Source organism: Amphibalanus amphitrite, unplaced genomic scaffold (assembly GCF_019059575.1).
Source record: "Amphibalanus amphitrite isolate SeventyFive unplaced genomic scaffold, NRLGWU_Aamphi_draft 000083F_arrow, whole genome shotgun sequence".
In the NCBI taxonomy this organism is placed as follows: Eukaryota; Metazoa; Arthropoda; class Thecostraca; order Balanomorpha; family Balanidae; genus Amphibalanus; species Amphibalanus amphitrite.
In genome coordinates, this window is record NW_024881579.1 from 758,503 (window position 1) to 776,931 (window position 18,429).

Genomic DNA, 18,429 nt, shown 5'->3' on the forward strand with positions numbered 1-18,429 from the left:
TGAACCCAATATGTGGTGTGTGCCGAAATACACTGGCATTGGTGACTCCTTTTCTGCCTGTTGCTGATACGGTTGGCAGCCTTTTTGCTCCCAGCGCTGGGAAAGGCGTCTTCAGAATCCCGTGTGGCTGGTGGGAAGTGGGAACTCGGCTATTCAGTTCTTTCAAGGGCGGAGTGCGGGTTTATTCATACGTATGTAGCCGTATTTATTCCCCTGAAGTAATTAGAGGACAGAAATTATATACCTTGCATGAGCTAACTTTTATTTTACTGTTAACTGTTCGCGATCCTACAATATAAAATACTTGGATCTTGCGATTTGCTCAATTTACCTTGTGTTCCGTGAATCACGCAAACACACCCCCACAAACAGACCATCCAGCACACTAACTGGACCCTTGCATTACAGCACACAAACGCTTCTAAATCACTCACGTCGTCTCTCATACCCCCGCTGGGCAGTCCCATTCCTCTGGCGTCCACGGTCAGCCAGAATGCAGTGGTCCGTGGTCCGTGGTCCATTCTCCATCGTCAATGGTCTGATGCCTGATGGACCGCGGAAGTCTGGTCCGACCGTGGTCTGTAGTATCCCGGCGGGCTGCAGTAATCTGTGATCCACAGTTCCCTTCGGTCTCAATAGTCTGCAGTAGTATTCGGCGGGCTGCAATGGTAGTGTCGATAGTGGTCGTGGTATCAGAGCACACAACCAGCTAACCACACTGCCAGCGCAACCACACCGTCTGATGGTTATCTGTTTCTCTGCGTCCCCGTGCTGGAGGCTGAAGCGGTGACTGCAGTATCGTCTCGAAGCTTGTGGTTGGGAAGCGCCTCTGCATGGTTTCAGCTAGACGAGAGCAATGCTGGCGACTCTGGCTTTTCTTCGATGGCGATACGTTTTGTGCTGGTAAAAAAGGATGTTCAGCAAACTGCGGAAAAAAGATGACATGCAAAAGAACGTCAGTAAGTGCGCCTAAATAAGCCATAAATGAACTTCTAGATAAATTCTACTAAATTTTACCCCACCGTCACAGATTGATGGAATAGCCCATCAGCATGAAAGGCCATACCCATTATTTTCCAGTCATGTTTCCGGTGCGGAGTTAGCTCAGCTCCCAACTGTGAAGTGACTTCACATAGCACGGGCTCAATGTCAGTGATGACGTCACACCACTCCAGCTGCCCCCTCCAGCAGCGCAGCTCTATATCCGGCGTCATCCGCCGTCATCCACTCTCTAAATCCACGTCATCAGTCGTCCCTCCACGGGAGATCCACAGGTACAGAGGTCAGGGAAGCAGTCCCGGTCGGCTGGAGTTGGACTGTGGTCGTGACGGGCAGCGTGACCGTGACTCGGCCTGCCGCCGTCACGGAGAGTGTGACGGTCCTCCGTGACGTGACGGTCACGGCCGCATGGAGTCACGGCAGTCGGGGTAACGGAACTGTTAGAGCTGACCGACAGCGATTTGTTACTGAGCTGGTGAAATGTTACTCTAGCTATCGCAATACCATCAAGCAATCCTGTAACCCAACGCCTGCTGCCTAAGACCTTCGCATACCCCATTCGGCAAATGACATTTCCGCCCCATTTCCATGCGGCATTCACTGGTGGGCAGCGCTGTCGCTGGAAATACCGTCGTGTGGGCGATCCGAGTGAGCAGCGATACCCCGTGGGTCGACTGAGACCCGAGACCTGCCACGTCTCGAGCTCAGCATCGCTCGATGGACTTCCCTATGGATATGACGCAGCGCCCGAACTGAGAGCAGAGTCGGCAGTCAGCTGACGCCACTTACCACTACGTCATCAGCGGCAGCCGGCGGCAGCGCGGCGCCGCCGTCAGGTGCCACCCCCCCCCCCCCCCCCTCCCGGAGCAGGTGGTGACGTCACAGAGCGGGTTCGCCGAACAGCCGTCGACACCCGGCCGGTTCATGATCGCATGGCCCTGGGCGTGCTGTGATCAATGGCGGTCGTGCGGTGCTCTGTCCGGTGGCGCTGAGGGGACGGGGTTCCAGAAACGTTCCATGTTGACGCGCCGGTGGCAGTAGTCGCTTATCATGCTGACTGCGGAGCCAGCCAGGCAGGCTGTGAGGTAGGGTCGCTGACTGGCGAGCTCTCACAGAGCTCTCTAGAGCTGAATCGTTTCAGGGGAAAGCAGATCACTGGAAAACCAGCCATCCTTTCAAATAACCTCTCAGTCTCCAGCCAGTCGTGTAACCTTCTGCACAGAGCGACTTACGATTTATGGCCGGTTCTCCGTATGACCTGGTGTGGGGAACCCTGGACAAAAATTACTGTTACGGCGATTACATCAGCGTAGCGGGAAGTGGAATGTAAGGACGGCGGACTTTTAATCATGAGGCATGTGAAGTAATCTTGGCTTCAAGGACATGTGTGTGGGCGTCCGTCCGCCCTTCGTGAGTAGCCTGTTGTGGCGGTTAGTTAGAGGGAAGACCCAAGTGACGCGGGTCTGCATATACCGTGTGCTGACTTTGGGCACGGAGACACAAGGTGCATACTTTTCATTGCACACAGCGAGTCAGCGACTGTTGGGCACAATTGTGTAGCTGCAGGTGTCCGCACCTGTCGCCAATTGAGGGAATAGGTACACAATAAAAAAAAATTACTGCCGAGAGGCGACAGCGATACTATCATTTCGTATTAGCTCATTCAAGCACTGCGGAACAGTATAACTTCAGGCGCTCGCCCATCAACGCCATCTATATGTAGAAATGTAAGCTCCACCACTCTCCCACGGCTAATGGTACGAATACGATTGCACCCGATCACCCCGACAGATTGTTATTCTTTTGTTCAAATCAACTCTAAAACAACGGCGTGGTCTCCAGCTGTATCTTAGAGTGCGTGCGTTCGACTCTGACAGCACGTTGCACAACCGGGCGTGTTTGGCCGCCGCGGCCAAGCGACTCTTTTGGCCCGACCTGCCCCGCCCGTGACAACCGACAGGTCGTTGCCCTTACCCTCCCCGACCGCGTATTGCCTCACTTGCAGAAGTCACGTGACAGTCGGGCTTCGGCAAAAGTTGCAACACAGCACGACATGTCGATCAGTCAAGTGCCGAGTTTTGACCGCTGAGCTGACGCTGAGGTGAGCTGGCACCGGCAACAGAGGAGGTGGCCGTCAGCCCGGCACCCCCCCCCCCCCGAGGGGGGGGCTTGTTGACGCCAAGAACTTCCAGCTCATCCCACTCTCTCCGTCCTCTTCACCCTCCTCTCTCCAGTCCCGGGCCGCTGCCGAGCCGCCCGTATCGACGCGTCGGCCCGGTTGCAGCGGGGGCGACGGCCCACACCGTCTGACCTTGCAAGGTCACTTACGCAAGTGCGTGTTTGTCGCGCACTTGGCCGGCTGCCAGCCAGCCGGGGGAGGGGAGGGGGCGATCACCGCAAGGGGTCACGGAAAGGTCGCCGGTGGGCGGAGCGAACAAAGAAACGGCAGCGAATTTATGTCAGCCCAGATAACACTTTGTTTGCAGAGAGCGTTGACCGAAGCGTGGCGAAACACGGAACGAACTCTGGAATATCTGGATGTTTTCAAAAACAGACGCGTTTTATGTGCAATCTAAGAGGATACAAGATGGCATCCCGTATTGTTTTCATGCAATAAGAATTAACCGTCCTCGCATTTGACACTCGGATTACAGCAATAATTTGCCAGAAGAGACGAGGAAATATTATCCATCGAATCGTTTATGTTGAGGACTGAGATATACTTTACCTAATCAAAACTAAAATGCGTCCTGTTGAATAGTACTTTTTACCAAGTTCGTCAGTCACCACAATAGAGAAATTCGCACTAACCACTGATGTTACTTGGTATAGAGCCAATAAAATGCGCAGCGGGCGCTCTGCGTGGCGAATGTTCGTAGTTGTGGCGCAGTTCAGATGCTCGCTCCGTCACGCTCACCTATCTGTGCCTCGCGGCGATCTGCGCCTAAACCCCGAGTGGTCCAGTCCAGTGAGCTGGAAGGACCGCCTCCAGGGTGGTGTTTCATTGGTGATAGCAGCACGCTGCTATTCTGCTGACGTCACACTTGTGGTAGTGTTGGAGCAATGGGGCTTGTTGACGTCTCCATGGAAACCCAATTTGACACGTGTAATAGCAGCGTGCTGCTATCACCGGTGAAACACCACCCAGGTGAAAATCCACAAAACCTGACTGACAAGTCATGCGACGGGCTGAGAGACCAGCTCACCATTCTGATTCGGGGCTGGTGACAGAGCATACTACCTATATATGATGGAGTGATCGACCATCGACCATATGACGGAATGGACGGGCGGTTGTCTTATAGGTCTACCGGCAGAGTCTCTGAAGGGATGCCAGACTGTCCACTGTCAGTATGTGGTGACAGGCACACCTTACCACCGGCCATGCACCGCCAGCCCCCTTGACGGGCCTACCTTCTAAAGCCCTAAACCCTCAACCGATGAGCCTTCCAGTCCGTCACCATTGCGCTCTCTCTCGGAGATCGGTCCGGCAGGGCTGCAGGGCTGCCCGGGCCGCGCGCTCTGAGCCACCGGTTCAGCTCGGCGATCGAAGCAGATTTAAACAGAAATAGCCACCGAGAAATACACTGCACGGAGTGAAACAGATCTCCCGCCACCTACCCACAGTGTATTGCTAATAATCTGATAACAGTACACGCTGCAAAGGTATACCGGCTATTGTGCAACATGCAATCTGCATAACACAAAGCCTACCGCAATAACACGACCTGCGCGGCGGTAAAAATACGGGATGAAGAAACAGGAATGACCTATGTTGCAACCAGGACGATCGGGTCCGGCTCGCCAGCTCAGCGGTCAGCGACTTCTTCCTTCCGCAATGAGGACACGGTTCTGTGGTGAGCAGCGGTTCGGCGGTGCCGAGGGGCGGTAACCTCCGGCGGGAGCGGGCCCGGAATGTGGTCACCGACCAGCGATCCGGCAGTATCGAGCGGGTCCCCCTCGGGCCGGAACAAAGGAGCTAGGGCGTCACTGCGCGGCGGCCCGGGTAGCGGAGTTGGGCAGCTGAGAAAGCCTGCAGGCTGATCAGCTGGGCTGTGTTGGTGCGCAGCCACCAGGCTAGTTTCAAGCTACAAAGCTGACGGCGCGGCCCCACCCTGTGAACGTCGAAGCCCCGCGGACGGCCGCAGCCCTGACCTTCCCGCTCGCCATCGATTTTCACCGTCGGCCTCCAACTGTACCGGCGAGGCGGCTCGCCTATCGACGCCGCCCCACCAGCTGTCTGCAGCCCCGGTCACAGCTCCACTTTTTGCCGACGTGCGTCAATAAGCTCGCGTCAGCAGCAAAAAACAGTCGGCGCGAGATTTCCAGCTACTGTTCAGCGCTCCCCGTTGGCTCAATCTGCGCCGGAGCGCTCCCCAGCCACTCCCACACACTCCCCGGCCACTCCCCGATCATTTCCCGATCACTCCCCGGCCATTCTAAGATCATTCCCCGATCATTTCCTCCGCCCCGACACCCTCCGCGCTCCGCTCCGCCCCTCTACCCACACCGCTCCGCCCTCTGTCCTCCATTGCAGCGGCTGCAGTTGGCCACGGCCAAGTTCAAGGGCACACCAAGTTCGTCGGCAAAAACAACTCTTCGGTGACGTCAGAGCGCTGTAGTGACGTCACTGCGTATTGAGCTGCGTGGGCTGAGCTGCGGCAGCTGCCGAGGACGAATGGAGGCGAGGGCAGGGTGTCGGTGCTGTGTGTCGCCGACATGATAACGAGGTTGAGGTAGACTTCGTGTGTGGATTAGAGGCGAGCGGGGCGGAGCAGAGGGGGGGGAATGGCTAGGTCAAGGGTGGAGAGACGCTTACTAGGAGCCGTGGAATATTGTATATCACGGAAACCGTTATCAACTACTTTTATGTTTGGTAACAAAAGGAAATGACTTATAGACATTTGTCATGCATTGCTTCTCCAATGAACTAATAAAAGTGATCTTCAAAAATCAAATACCACATAGGGTAAGGTTAAAAAACATCTTATTTCTTCATCTAAAATTAACTGCATTTGTTATTTTTCCGTTTGATATTGGCAAAAGTCGCCAAACAGTGAGTTCCAAACACTTATTAAATTTGCAAAAGTTTTAAGATCACGAGCTTTCTCTGCACGTCACCATACCACGCAATCACAGGCAATTATACCCCTCTCCAATCACGACTGCCGAGCTCGCAAAGCCGCGTAAGTGATGCGTCATTGCCCGCCGGGATGATCTAGCGAAATTCTCAAACATAGATGGCAGCAGCGTCGAGCGCCTGCAGTTATGCTGTGCCGCCGGGCAGGAAACGCCGAATCGACCGCTCTGCGCAGCGCAGCGCTGCTGAAGTGTATGAGTCATTACAGAAACTTGCGAAAGGAGCCCTCGACATTCATAATGGGTGTCACCACACGAAGCCCCCGATTTGATAAGACCTTCCGTCGACCCACCACGGACAGATAAAGCTCAGGGTTGTTCAGGATAAATAATAGCATATCAGACATAATGCCAACGGATTGCGCCATTTTGCAGCACTTCATCTAAATCGGTTCAAAGCTGAGGATTTGGACACCGGAAGTCGGATAAGCTTGATGGCACGTGTGGTCCAATGGGTGCTAAGACTGCGCTCTATTTCAAACGGAAAAAGCTACTTAGAGCTGTACCGAAGGCCCGAGGAAGCATACCTAGCAAGTTGTCAAAGCTGCCCTAAATTTGATTCAACTATTGACAACTTCTTTGACATTGTTTTGACTTTTGATAGTAAATCAGCTAGCATATGGATCAAGACACAAAGCCATTTCAGTTTATAAGTTTTTTTTCATTCAGGGTGTATAAATATAATCAAAGAGTTCCTACATCAACCTAAAGCACTTTCTAAATAAAGGGGCCGTATACATGCATCGCGTATACCTACCTATTATGTAAACTCTTTGTTAGTATTTCAAATTAAACCATAGTACCGGGCGCTGGTACAGGTATACTAAGCAATGAAAAGTTCATATGCATAAAATAACGTCCACTGATAGTCCAAAGACACCGCAGCACCTATTGGAAACATTACGTAAACACCGCACCGCGTGTTTGCATAAGCGCAAGTAGCAGGCACCAATGACGTATACGCTGCTGCATGTTTGCTGTCGTGGCAACTGTATAGCATTACTCATGAAACGTGGACAACCTGACCTGATTGAATTGGCAAAGTTGCACATCGCAATACAAAAACAAATGAGATTATAACACAGAATGGGGCATTGAATTGGAAATTGGGAATAAGACACAAAACAAAACATTAAAAAAATATCTCGGAGCTAAATAAGCCCAGCCCCTCTCCCTTCATCACTACTCACCAGTGCTGAGGTTGAGGCCGCGGGCGGGCCGGTCGCTCGCGCGCTGCCGCCGGCTGTGTGAGGTCACCGCGGCGCCCAGGGTAGTCGACGGCGCGCAGCCCTCCACCGCTCCGACACAACTACGCCACAGGCGGGCGGCCGACCGTCCGCGACGGCCGCGGCGCAGCTGCGCCGACCTGAGCTGCCGCACGGCGCACCGCCCCGGCCCGGCCCGGCCCGGCGTCACCGGGACCCCGGCGGCGGGCGGGGGGCGCCCCGCGACCCACCAGCGAAAGGAGGCCGCGCCGTGCCGCGCCGCGCCGTACTGCGACGTAGCGCGCGCCGCGGCGTGCTCGGCGCCACCTTCTGAGAACGGCGCCCGCCGCGCCCATCCTCCTCGCTCGTATCGGGAGAATCGGCCTACACCTGCAGCGCGAGGTACGGCCAGCTGGACGCGGAAAAACTCAGCGGCGAGAATGGGACATGATAACTGATGGCCCTAGGCGGCGGGCAGGCTCTGCGACGTAACGGAGATTCCGGGTACAGCCCAGCACGGTCGCACTGGTCTCATCACTGACGTGGCGCCTCAGTCCGCCAGGCACCATACGGTCCTCGGAGGAGCCTTGTGAAGACTGTCGCCGGGGGCGTACAAACAAAGAGCCCCCGGTGACCTGTGACCTTGGAAAAGGTCAAGCCACGCCAACATCAGCTCCGCGTGATGACAGGAAGTCGGCAGGCCATTGAGATACCCGAAGGACAGTCGAACCATTAGAGATATATCACGAAAGGCAGGCAATCATGGACGGGGAACGTTTGGCTTTAGAGCCCAGATCGTTTAGCTGATAGATCGACTCAATGTAAGTCGATACTTTGTTTCATTTCTTCATTCGTCACCTCATTAATCATCAACTCAGCCGTGACGTCAGTGCACGCGATGAAAAAATCCGCTGCAGCCGAGCGTTACCGGTAAGGAGCCGTCCATGTCCTGTCGGTCAAAGGATACACGCTGGGCAGAGGCCACAAATAGCCGGGGTAAGCCCCCGATCGGAGTCCCAGGCTCGCGCTGCACTGTAGGCCGGCAGCCTTAAAAAGCGCTAGAAATTCCCCCAAACTGACTGTCCGCAATATGAACAAAATAGGTATCATTTAATCCCAAATTGATCGAAGAATACGATTCCGATGCTAGTTTTGCCCTAAGGTCAAAATTGAGGTCGTCAGTTGTCACCAAACACAAGACAATTTAGACTCTCTATAGGCCACCACATTTACCGATTTTAATGATGAACTTTAGTGGTAATTTATTAGTTGACCAATCGTCGTTTTGAACGAAATTTCCTGTCAGACTAGTTCAGGGCACTGTTGTTCACTGTGCCAACATCATTCTGACATATTGCATCGCTTTTCTGCAAGATAAGCTAGCTGTTTGCAAGCAGCTGCAAGACGTAATTTAAAATCATATCCAATTTTTTAATTAGACTTTTATAAAAACGTTATTTCGAGCAGCTAAAAATGAACATTTCATACTAGCCTCTGATTACTCATCTTTTGTTCCATATAGGTGCTTTGCTGCTTTTCCCTGCTACTTTTCGAGATATGCGCCAGTAAACCACATGATGTAGGGGCAATTGTCACCTCGCCGCTCTACTGAAGGCCCGGCGCTCTTTAAAACGCTGGAAGTTGTGAAAAACAAACGCTTATAATCTAAATGAAATATATGTCCCTGAGCTCAGAATTGATCAACGCACCCAATGCTGTCAACATTTCTGGGCCAAACTAAGAAATTCAGTCATTATTAACCCCTAAACACCAGTCAGTGATAATCAACAACAACTTGCTCTTTAGTAAGAATTTTTGAGAAATGTTATTTCGAGCCGTTAAAAATGGCCATGCCATACAAACCACCAATCATCTTTCTGTCATGCCCTACTCGCAATTTTTGCTAATGCCTGCTACTCTTCGAGGTCACGTGACCTCACCATTAAAAGTGAATGGGGAAATAAGGAAACTGTTGTTTTTGCGCATGGAATGATTTCAAACTATCTCAAGCACACGGAATCATGATTTCGTGCACTCCTTGCAAGATCCGATGCTTTACTTTTGCATTTTTGACCTTCCGTGACGTCATTTATGACGTCACACCGGTCATAGGAGTTTCTCGTCAATAACTCATGATCAAATTGAGCCAGCGACTCGGGAAAGCCACCAATGGACTCGGGAAGACCTCCCGAATCGAATGATATGCGATACGACCTCCTTCGATTAAGTTCGTGGCCTGATGGGCTCTGAACTGACCTTGACTCGAGGTCAATACCTTAAGTTGACCTCACCCGAACAAAAAGTATACCATTCGACGCGCCTGAGCCAGGCGAACACGATGGTGCCAAAATCGCTGCTCTGCGGCCAGTTTTTGCGAAATTATTTGCCAAAAACCAAACCCTACCTTGGGCTTTTTGACTTCACCTCAGAGGTTACCGGTTGACCTGGGACCTTAAAATCGGGCATCAATCGTTCCCCCTTGAAACGGCGCACACGCTTGTTTTTTTTCCGCGAGGCTCTAGCTCCATTAGGGGCGAAACGGCAAAAAGGGGTCGTACCAACCCTCCCCCCTCGGCCGGCCGAGGGGGTGGGGGGTCCGACAATAGGTCCGGCGAGGGTTAAGCAGCCCCACTTCGTTTTTAGCATGTTTGCTTGTCACTGAGATCAACAACTCAATCACAAATAATTTCTAGCACTTTTCCGGACCCCCGGCCCAGTGTGGCTGGGCCGCTAGCGGCGGAACGCGATCGGTCGGCTGGAAAGCTCGTGACGCGGCCGCCAGCTCGCGGCCGGCTCGGCGCGACTGCGCTCTGCGGCCACCAGTGACGCAGCAGAAGGATGCCGCGCGACACTGCCACCAGCGCCGCCCTGGTGGCCGCGACCCGAACCACTGACCTCGCGGCGCAGCTCGGGGCTCGATCGGGGGCTCTGCGACTCCCCGGCGGCACACGCGGCGGTTTAGGCGCGGGTCAGCCGCGCCTGCCCGGCTCGGCTCCAAGCACCGGCCGATACCTACTCAACAGAGGTTCAGGCAGGGACCGACGGCCGCCGAGTCAGGGGCCCCTGACCCTGAGCTCTGCCCCCGGCCCGCGCTGGGGCGGGGGAGGCTTCAGGGAAGCGGCGCCCGGGGCGAGGCTTCGTCAGCTCGCAGTTATGGGTCGCCTGGCCTTGGCTTGTTCCTGGTGGCAGCGGCGCGGCACGGAGCCGGGTTCGAGGCCCGCCGTGGAGGGCGGCAGTGGCCTCAGTGCCCGTCCCTCGGCGCTGACGAAACAGCACCGCCTGGCCCGGGCCGGCGCTCAAGAACTGATGACGTCATGAACCCGATCGACCGCGAGAGGGCTGGCATTTAACGGCCTCGGCTCGGCGGCTCGCCCTCGTGATTACCGGCCGCGGGAGCCTCCTCCAAGGCGTAGTAGTTGAACGAGTTCACTAGAGATGTGTGCTAAGCAAATGTTATTAGTCGAGGATCAAACCATGATACCTATTTGTATCTGCGAAAATAATATAAAACATGCCATAATGACATCATAGTTAATAGAATAAATCATTTTAAATGATGTCCATGCATAATTATTCTTTAAAGAATCACTTTGCAATGATGAAATCCGGGGCTTCACAACCGTTGCAGAAATCGCGGTGGTCCAGAATCCCCCCCTCCCCCAGCCTTACAATTTCGCTTCCGTAAGCCACGCAATGTATGAAGTGATGTATATCTAGGTCGGACCCCCTCCCCCAATCCTGAGAAAATGGTAGAGCCCCTGGTGAAATCCATCAGATTTGTGCATAATAGTCTTCGAACAGCCAATACATGATGACCTGACGAAGCAGGCTATCGAATCTCCTTTAATCTCAATGCAAGCAAATCAGACAGTGCATTATTAGATGTTGCGACACATTGGCTCTGATTTGGTTTCGCCTGTGACGCATCATCGTTTCAAAAGGCACTATGTTTGACAAGCATTTCCAGTGATGGAATCAGATTCAAAGACTGCCGGACGTCCGATGTATAGATTAGGCAGCTTGATTATAATGTAAAATAGTTGAAATACCTGAACGAAGCCAGTACTTCCCTATAAAAATTGCACTCTCCACATGGAGCATTGCAAGTACCTTTGAGAAACGAAACCAGCTTCCACGAAAAACTGCAGAACATCGTCGAGGCATTCCTATATCTATCCACTGGATATTATTTGTCAACATCCCAATTCCTCTGTGAGTCAGAGTGTGGCGGCTGTGACCCAACTTCATTGATCCTGCCACGGGCAAGTGTCGCGGGGGGGGGCTGTCCACCGAGGGACTGTCTACTGACTGTCGTACGGGCTGTCCACTGAGTCAGACGCAGGACCGTTCTCCCTGACAATCGAGCCGACCAACCACGTGCCCCGAGCTGCTTCAGCTGCAGCTCATGGGGCAGCTCACTCAGATTAGGAGGCGGTTCCGGCGATGAGCTGCAGCTTTGTTGGGAGGGGGGGGGGGGGGTATAGATAGTCATGGTCACACCACCGAGGCGAGTTCGCTCAAAGACGCTTCTCTCTGCCCATGCGGCCAGTGTTCATTGCTAGATAGAGCTCCATCAGGGTATGGGGAACGACTTGATAGATAAAGCTATCTAAAGCAGATTAGAAAGCCAGTCTGAGTTAGAAAGTCCGACCGTAAACACTTTATACAAAGCGGACGAATACTAAAGTAGCGCCACGTATGGTCTTAAAAAAACGACACACTGAAGTAAGAATACTAGCTTATTGTCATACATATATAGGTAAAAGCGGTAGATTTGAAATGTGATTTCACTCAAAATATTGCCGTTTTATAAGTTGCGTTTGACACATAATTAAATAGAAGCTCAAGATGGATAAACGTGTAATTAAACTGCATACCAGTTTGGTTGCACGTAAAAATGACGATGAGCATTTGAACTCAATGGATCTAAAATGACGAATCATACCCACGCTCTGAAACACACGCCGGAAGAAGTTACGCAAGCGATATTACTGACCGCAGGCTGACAACGTATCAGCCACTCGAACAGGTTTGCACTGCATTAGGTTTGCGCTGCTAACTGCGCAGTGCGCCGATCGCGTTACCCTCAGCACACACGAACACTCAACTGTTGGGTAACCCTTTGGCCGCAGACAAGGGCTCTCGAGAGTCTCCGATAGCGTTTGGTGGCCAGTTGGCCACAGACGGGTATAGCGTACTAACCAGAGACCAGTGCCCGTCATACTCGTAAACGATATTGAGCAAGTGAAGCCAGTCAGGATAACGACTATGCCCGTTCTCAATCTGTTATATAAAAACAGGGCTTGGAATTCATAGGTGCCAGACCGAAAGAGTCTAACCCAACAAAATAAAACAAGCACAGAAGACAAGGATTTTCCAAACGTGACTAAGAACTTACCGAGGCAGATTTACTTACTTACTTTCGGCACGAGTGGATATAGAGCGACACTTGCCGCCGGATACGTCTATTTCTAGGTGTTATTTCCCTCCCACACTCCAAGCCGTCCATTAGGGCCCCATGCAATGGACCTCGGCGTCCCAGACGGTATAATCCCCCACCGGAAACTGAAGTTTTCTGACGCCAGTTTACGGCCACAGCCATGTTCGTCCAGATTAGACGGTGCAGCGAAGTTAAGAACAGATATGTGTGGATTATTTCGGGTGTCTTGGCAATGGCCGAGCAAGCAACATGCAATGTGACATGTTTTGGGATCTCACGGTTCAATTCGATACCATTAAAACTTAGGTGCTGTAACCTGTTTGACTTATGCAAATAATAATAAGTACGCCATATGTCATAAACCAGATAATATATATCACCAATATGCATCGTCTCAAATTACGCACACACACAGATATTTCGTAAATAAGAAGTACAATTAATTTCAAATTTAGTGAAAAAATGAATTATAAAGTACAGGCTCCACGGCACACTTTTTCGGTTTTTCGTTTCGTTTTTTCGCTTTTTTCGGCTTCAGTAGACGATCAGCTTCACTTGATAACATTGGTGTAGCTCCACGGCAGCGAAACCGAAAAAACGAAATCAGCAACTCGAAAAAGCGACGCGAAAAAGCGAAAAAACGACTCTAAAAAGCGAAAAAGCGACTCTAAAAAGCGAAAAAGCGAAAAAATGAAGCGACTCGTCCAACCCAAAAGTTTGGATCGACAATCAGCTTTTCCAAGTAATCTTGAGTTTTTCGGCTTCAGCACGTGACGATGTGGTGATACTGATGCATGTTTCCGACGATTCACATTTCGGTACTCCTAATGCAAAGGAAGGAATGTAATCGCTCAATAGTATTTCAGTGTAGGTATGCACATATTATCCACGTGAAAGGATTGAATAGCGGTTAATTATGCGATATATATGCACTTATTTATTTCATCTTTTGTACTAACCTGTTCATCATGCTTCTATAGCCGCGCCCTGCTAGGGGGGGGGGGGGGGGCGGTGTTTGAACACCACCTGCAGTTTTTCGCTAATATCTCAAAAAGGTGACGTTTCGCGGCACTGTTTTTGGTACACCTTATCAAACACCTTTTTTACACATGTTATGAAAATTTCAGGACCAAGGTCTCTCAAGGTCAGGTCACCAAGGTCAGGTAACCTGGTGAGGTGGTCAGAGTGACCAACTCAGAAAATGTTCCAATGCTTATCATTGCTACACCAGGTACCTAACGGATGGCTTTGGAACTTTCAGCAATTCAAGAGAGTAGCAGTATGCATAAAATGTAGAGAGAGAGAGAGAGAGAGAGAGAGAGAGAGAGAGAGAGAGAGAGAGAGAGAGAGAGAGAGAGAGAGAGAGAGAGAGAGAGAGAGAGAGAGAGAGAGAGAGAGAGAGAGAGAGAGAGAGAGAGAGAGAGAGAGAGAGAGAGAGAGAGAGAGAGAGAGAGAGAGAGAGAGAGAGAGAGAGAGAGAGAGAGAGAGAGAGAGAGAGAGAGAGAGAGAGAGAGAGAGAGAGAGAGAGAGAGAGAGAGAGAGAGAGAGAGAGAGAGAGAGAGAGAGAGAGAGAGAGAGAGAGAGAGAGAGAGAGAGAGAGAGAGAGAGAGAGAGAGAGAGAGAGAGAGAGAGAGAGAGAGAGAGAGAGAGAGAGAGAGAGAGAGAGAGAGAGAGAGAGAGAGAGAGAGAGAGAGAGAGAGAGAGAGAGAGAGAGAGAGAGAGAGAGAGAGAGAGAGAGAGAGGAGAGAGAGAGAGAGAGAGAGAGAGAGAGAGAGAGAGAGAGAGAGAGAGAGAGAGAGAGAGAGAGAGAGAGAGAGAGAGAGAGAGAGAGAGAGAGAGAGAGAGAGAGAGAGAGAGAGAGAGAGAGAGAGAGAGAGAGAGAGAGAGAGAGAGAGAGAGAGAGAGAGAACAAGATACCCGGTGCCGCTCTCTAAACCCCCCCCCCCGCTCCACGGGCGATGGTTGGATTTCTGCACCCAGAATGTTCCAGCTGTTCCTACGCCTATGCAAGTAGGTACGCACTACACATGACACAATGAACCGGAATATGGCACCCGTGACCCCTTGTTATGCCCTGAGGTCATATCAGGTCGCGAAAGATATGCACAATTTTCGGTAATAAATTTCGATAAAGGCATGCTACTATAGAGCGATGAAAACACATTCGATGTATTCCACTCCTGGACGATACAAATCGACGATATGCATCACGAACTTTCCGGCCAGGTCATGACCTAGACCAGTCCAGTTGGCTAAAGGTTCATTCGATGCGTCTCGACCAGAGAAACACGTTTCTGGCGAAGGAAAGCTCGTGCAAGTTAGTCAAAAGTTATTGCAGAAAAAAAACTGTTTTTGCAGAATCGTCTATTTTGAACGTTTATGCCCCTGCAGGATAAACCTTGGACCTTACGTTAAATCTGAGGACATGCTAGCGAAAGAACGTTAAAAGAACGTTTGATTGCGACTTTCCGCGGCGCTATAGCTCTATCCATTTCTGAGCTATGGACCGGTTTGTCGAAAATTGTCGAAGTTTGACCTATTGGCGAAATTTTACCTTCGATGACCTTCAAGGGCCTGCCCTTTGGCCTACACCTGACCTTAAGATGGCCGAAGCAGTTTGTTCATTTTTTTTTGCTGTTTCGAGTGTCGCCTACTGCGTGTCGCTACGTAGCTCAGGAGCCAAGTTAGAAGGGGTGTTCCCCCTCCCAGCGGGGCGTGGAAATCCAGGAGCCCCAGCGGGGCGCCGGTTAATAGCTGCTGGAAGTCAAGCCAATTTTATATTACAAAACAGACGAAATCGATTTGAAGTAATTTACATCTGTTAAAAACAAACAACAAAACAGACCCCTGAGCAGATTCGACCAACGCATTGCACTGGTTACAAACAAAATAAAAAGAGCTGGCGTTTGCACAGCGCGTTCCAACTAAACAAAAATCAATGAAACTCGAAAAACTCAAGTCAGGAAGCGATAAATCGAAAAATCGAAAAACCGACGCGAAAAAGCGATAAATCGAACCGAAAAAGCGAAAAACTGAAAAATCAAAAACCGAAAAAGTGTCCCGTGTAGCTTGACCTTAACGGTTTACTCGTTTACCTATATTTTCCATTGCATGTTTGACGGTTTACATTACCACACGACACACCTCGTTGTGATAAAAATGCATGATGAATCTCTTGCCTAAATGGAAATTTAATTATCTAATACCACGTAAGTCGTAATTCGTGCAGCAGGCGTTCTCTGTAGGCCCGGGCAGCGCTTGTCGAACAGCTCTGCGGATCCGAAGGTTGGGACTTTAATTGTGAAAAACCGCCCGCCCGCCGCCAAACGCAAACACCGCAAAACGCACGCCCAAAACGCAAACGCAAACTTCGCAAAAAAACAATCGCCCGCCCGCCGAAAACCGCAGAAAAAAAACGCAAAAAACGCCGCAAAAAAAACGCCCGCCCGCCGCAAACCGCAACAATGCAAATAACGCCCGGCCGCCGTCAACCGCAAACGCCGCAAAAAAAACGGCCGCCTGCCGCAAACCACAAAAAACGCCGCAAAAAACGGCCGCCCGCTGCAAACCGCCGCTAAAACGACCGCCCGCCGCAAACCGCTAAACGCCGCAAAAAACGACCGCCCGCCGCCCGCCGCTAACCGCAAATAACGGCCGCCCGCCGCAAACCACAAAACGCCGCAAAAAACGGCCGCCCGCCGCAAACCGCAAAACGCCACAAAAAAAACGGCCGCCCGCCGCAAACCGCCGCCAAAACGGCCGCACGCCGCCAAACGCAAACAGAAAAAAACACCCGCATCGCCCGCCCGCCCGCCGCCAAACACAAAAACCGCAAAAAACGCAAACACCGCCGCAAAAAACGCCCGCAACGCACGCCCGCACGCCGCCAACCGCAAACCGCTGCAAAAAACGGCCGCCCGCCGCCAAACGCAAACACCGCCAAAAACGCAAAAACGGCCGTCCGCCGTCGAACGCAAACACCGAAAAAAACGCAAACACCGCCGCAAAAAACGCCCGCCGTAGGCAAAACGCAAACACTGACGCATTAAGACAAATATGGCGCCCTGCGGCAAATGTGGTGCATTCATATCTGCCGTTTAAGCAGCCATCTCTTAATTACAGCGCATCCTAATCGTCCAATGTTCGACAAAGTTACGCACATTCTGCGCTTTGCGGCAAAAATGGCGCTTTGAGACAAACGTGGCGCACTGCAACAAACATGGCGCATTCGTTCATGTCGCTTAACAATTCATCCACCCACCAAATTCTAGCCCAATCGGACTTAAACTGAAAAAGTTATGTACATTTGAATATTTCACTATAAAATATCTCCGCAACGGAGGTGCCCATCTTCGCAAGTGTGCCACGTAACCACTGGTGGTGTAAGCAGGACTTGTCCCCTCGCCGGTTGCACCATTTCAGGCTTCCTGACTGGTGCTGTTTTCGTGCTATAACGCCACAAATCGGCAAACACACGATAATCTGGGAGGTACGCGACTCAAACACGTGGCCACGTGGCACGTGCCGGACCTCTGATAGCTTCACCGCTCACGCCATGTGATGACCCATCGACGTGGCCATCAGCATGTAAAAGATGACCCCGGCCGGTGTCACCGTCTCTGAACAGTGGACGGCTAAACTCGAAAAACGGGAAAATTTAGGGAAATTTCACCTTTCGAATATATAATTTCCCCAGAATTTTAAATTTTTCATTTTACAAAAAATCCGAGATAGCAGTTTTTTAGCCCTCTTCATTCTGTGCTTATACCCGTTTTCAGATCGACCCTATCATAAAAACTGACGGCCTGACGGCTATTTCCTCCATTCCTTGCATTTCACAATGCTAGTATATTTAAGCACCAAAATTGACCACGTGCCACGGCACGTGCAATAGCACGTGCGCCACGTGACCACTAGCGCGACAAGCTGGACTCATCTGCTCACCGGCTACACTGATTTGGTGTCGCTAGATGAAGTCGTTTCCGCGCCATAGAACCCCGAGTAGGCCAATGTCGGATTTTCCCAGAGGTTACCCCATCAAACACGTTTGCACGTGGCACGTGCTTTTCAATCGCCCCATATCTGACCCATACCATGTGGTAGCCGACACCCCGGGGCACAACATATTGGAACATTTTCAAAATCTAACGTGGAATTTTTTTGCAAAATCGATTTGAAAATAATTTTTCGAATTCGCCATAGGCTCAACATGGGGTAACTGTTTGTGACGATTACCCGAAATTTTGTCAATTATATTTTAAATAATTTCCACCGTCAGTTGGGGTGCCAGCTCGAGATCCGACCCTAAAAATATCAGCAAATATAATTGACGAAATTTTTCGCAAATCGAATTTCCAATTTTCCCCCATGTTAACCCTATGGGAAAATGCACGTGCCGATTACCCCAAAACGGGTTAATTATATTTCAAGCGACCGATGCCAGCCGGTAGCTCCCCGATACGGGACCAAACGCTGAAAATGGCAAGAAATTCTACCGTGCCGTTTTCGCGGGGATCAAAATGTCCCAATTTCCGGCAGAAACGCAAATGTCCCCCTAGAGAGGTAGCTCAGGTTGGGATTTTCAATAGAAAATCACAATTCTAAAGAATAGTGATTGTTCTTTATTGAAAAGTCCCAACCTTCGGA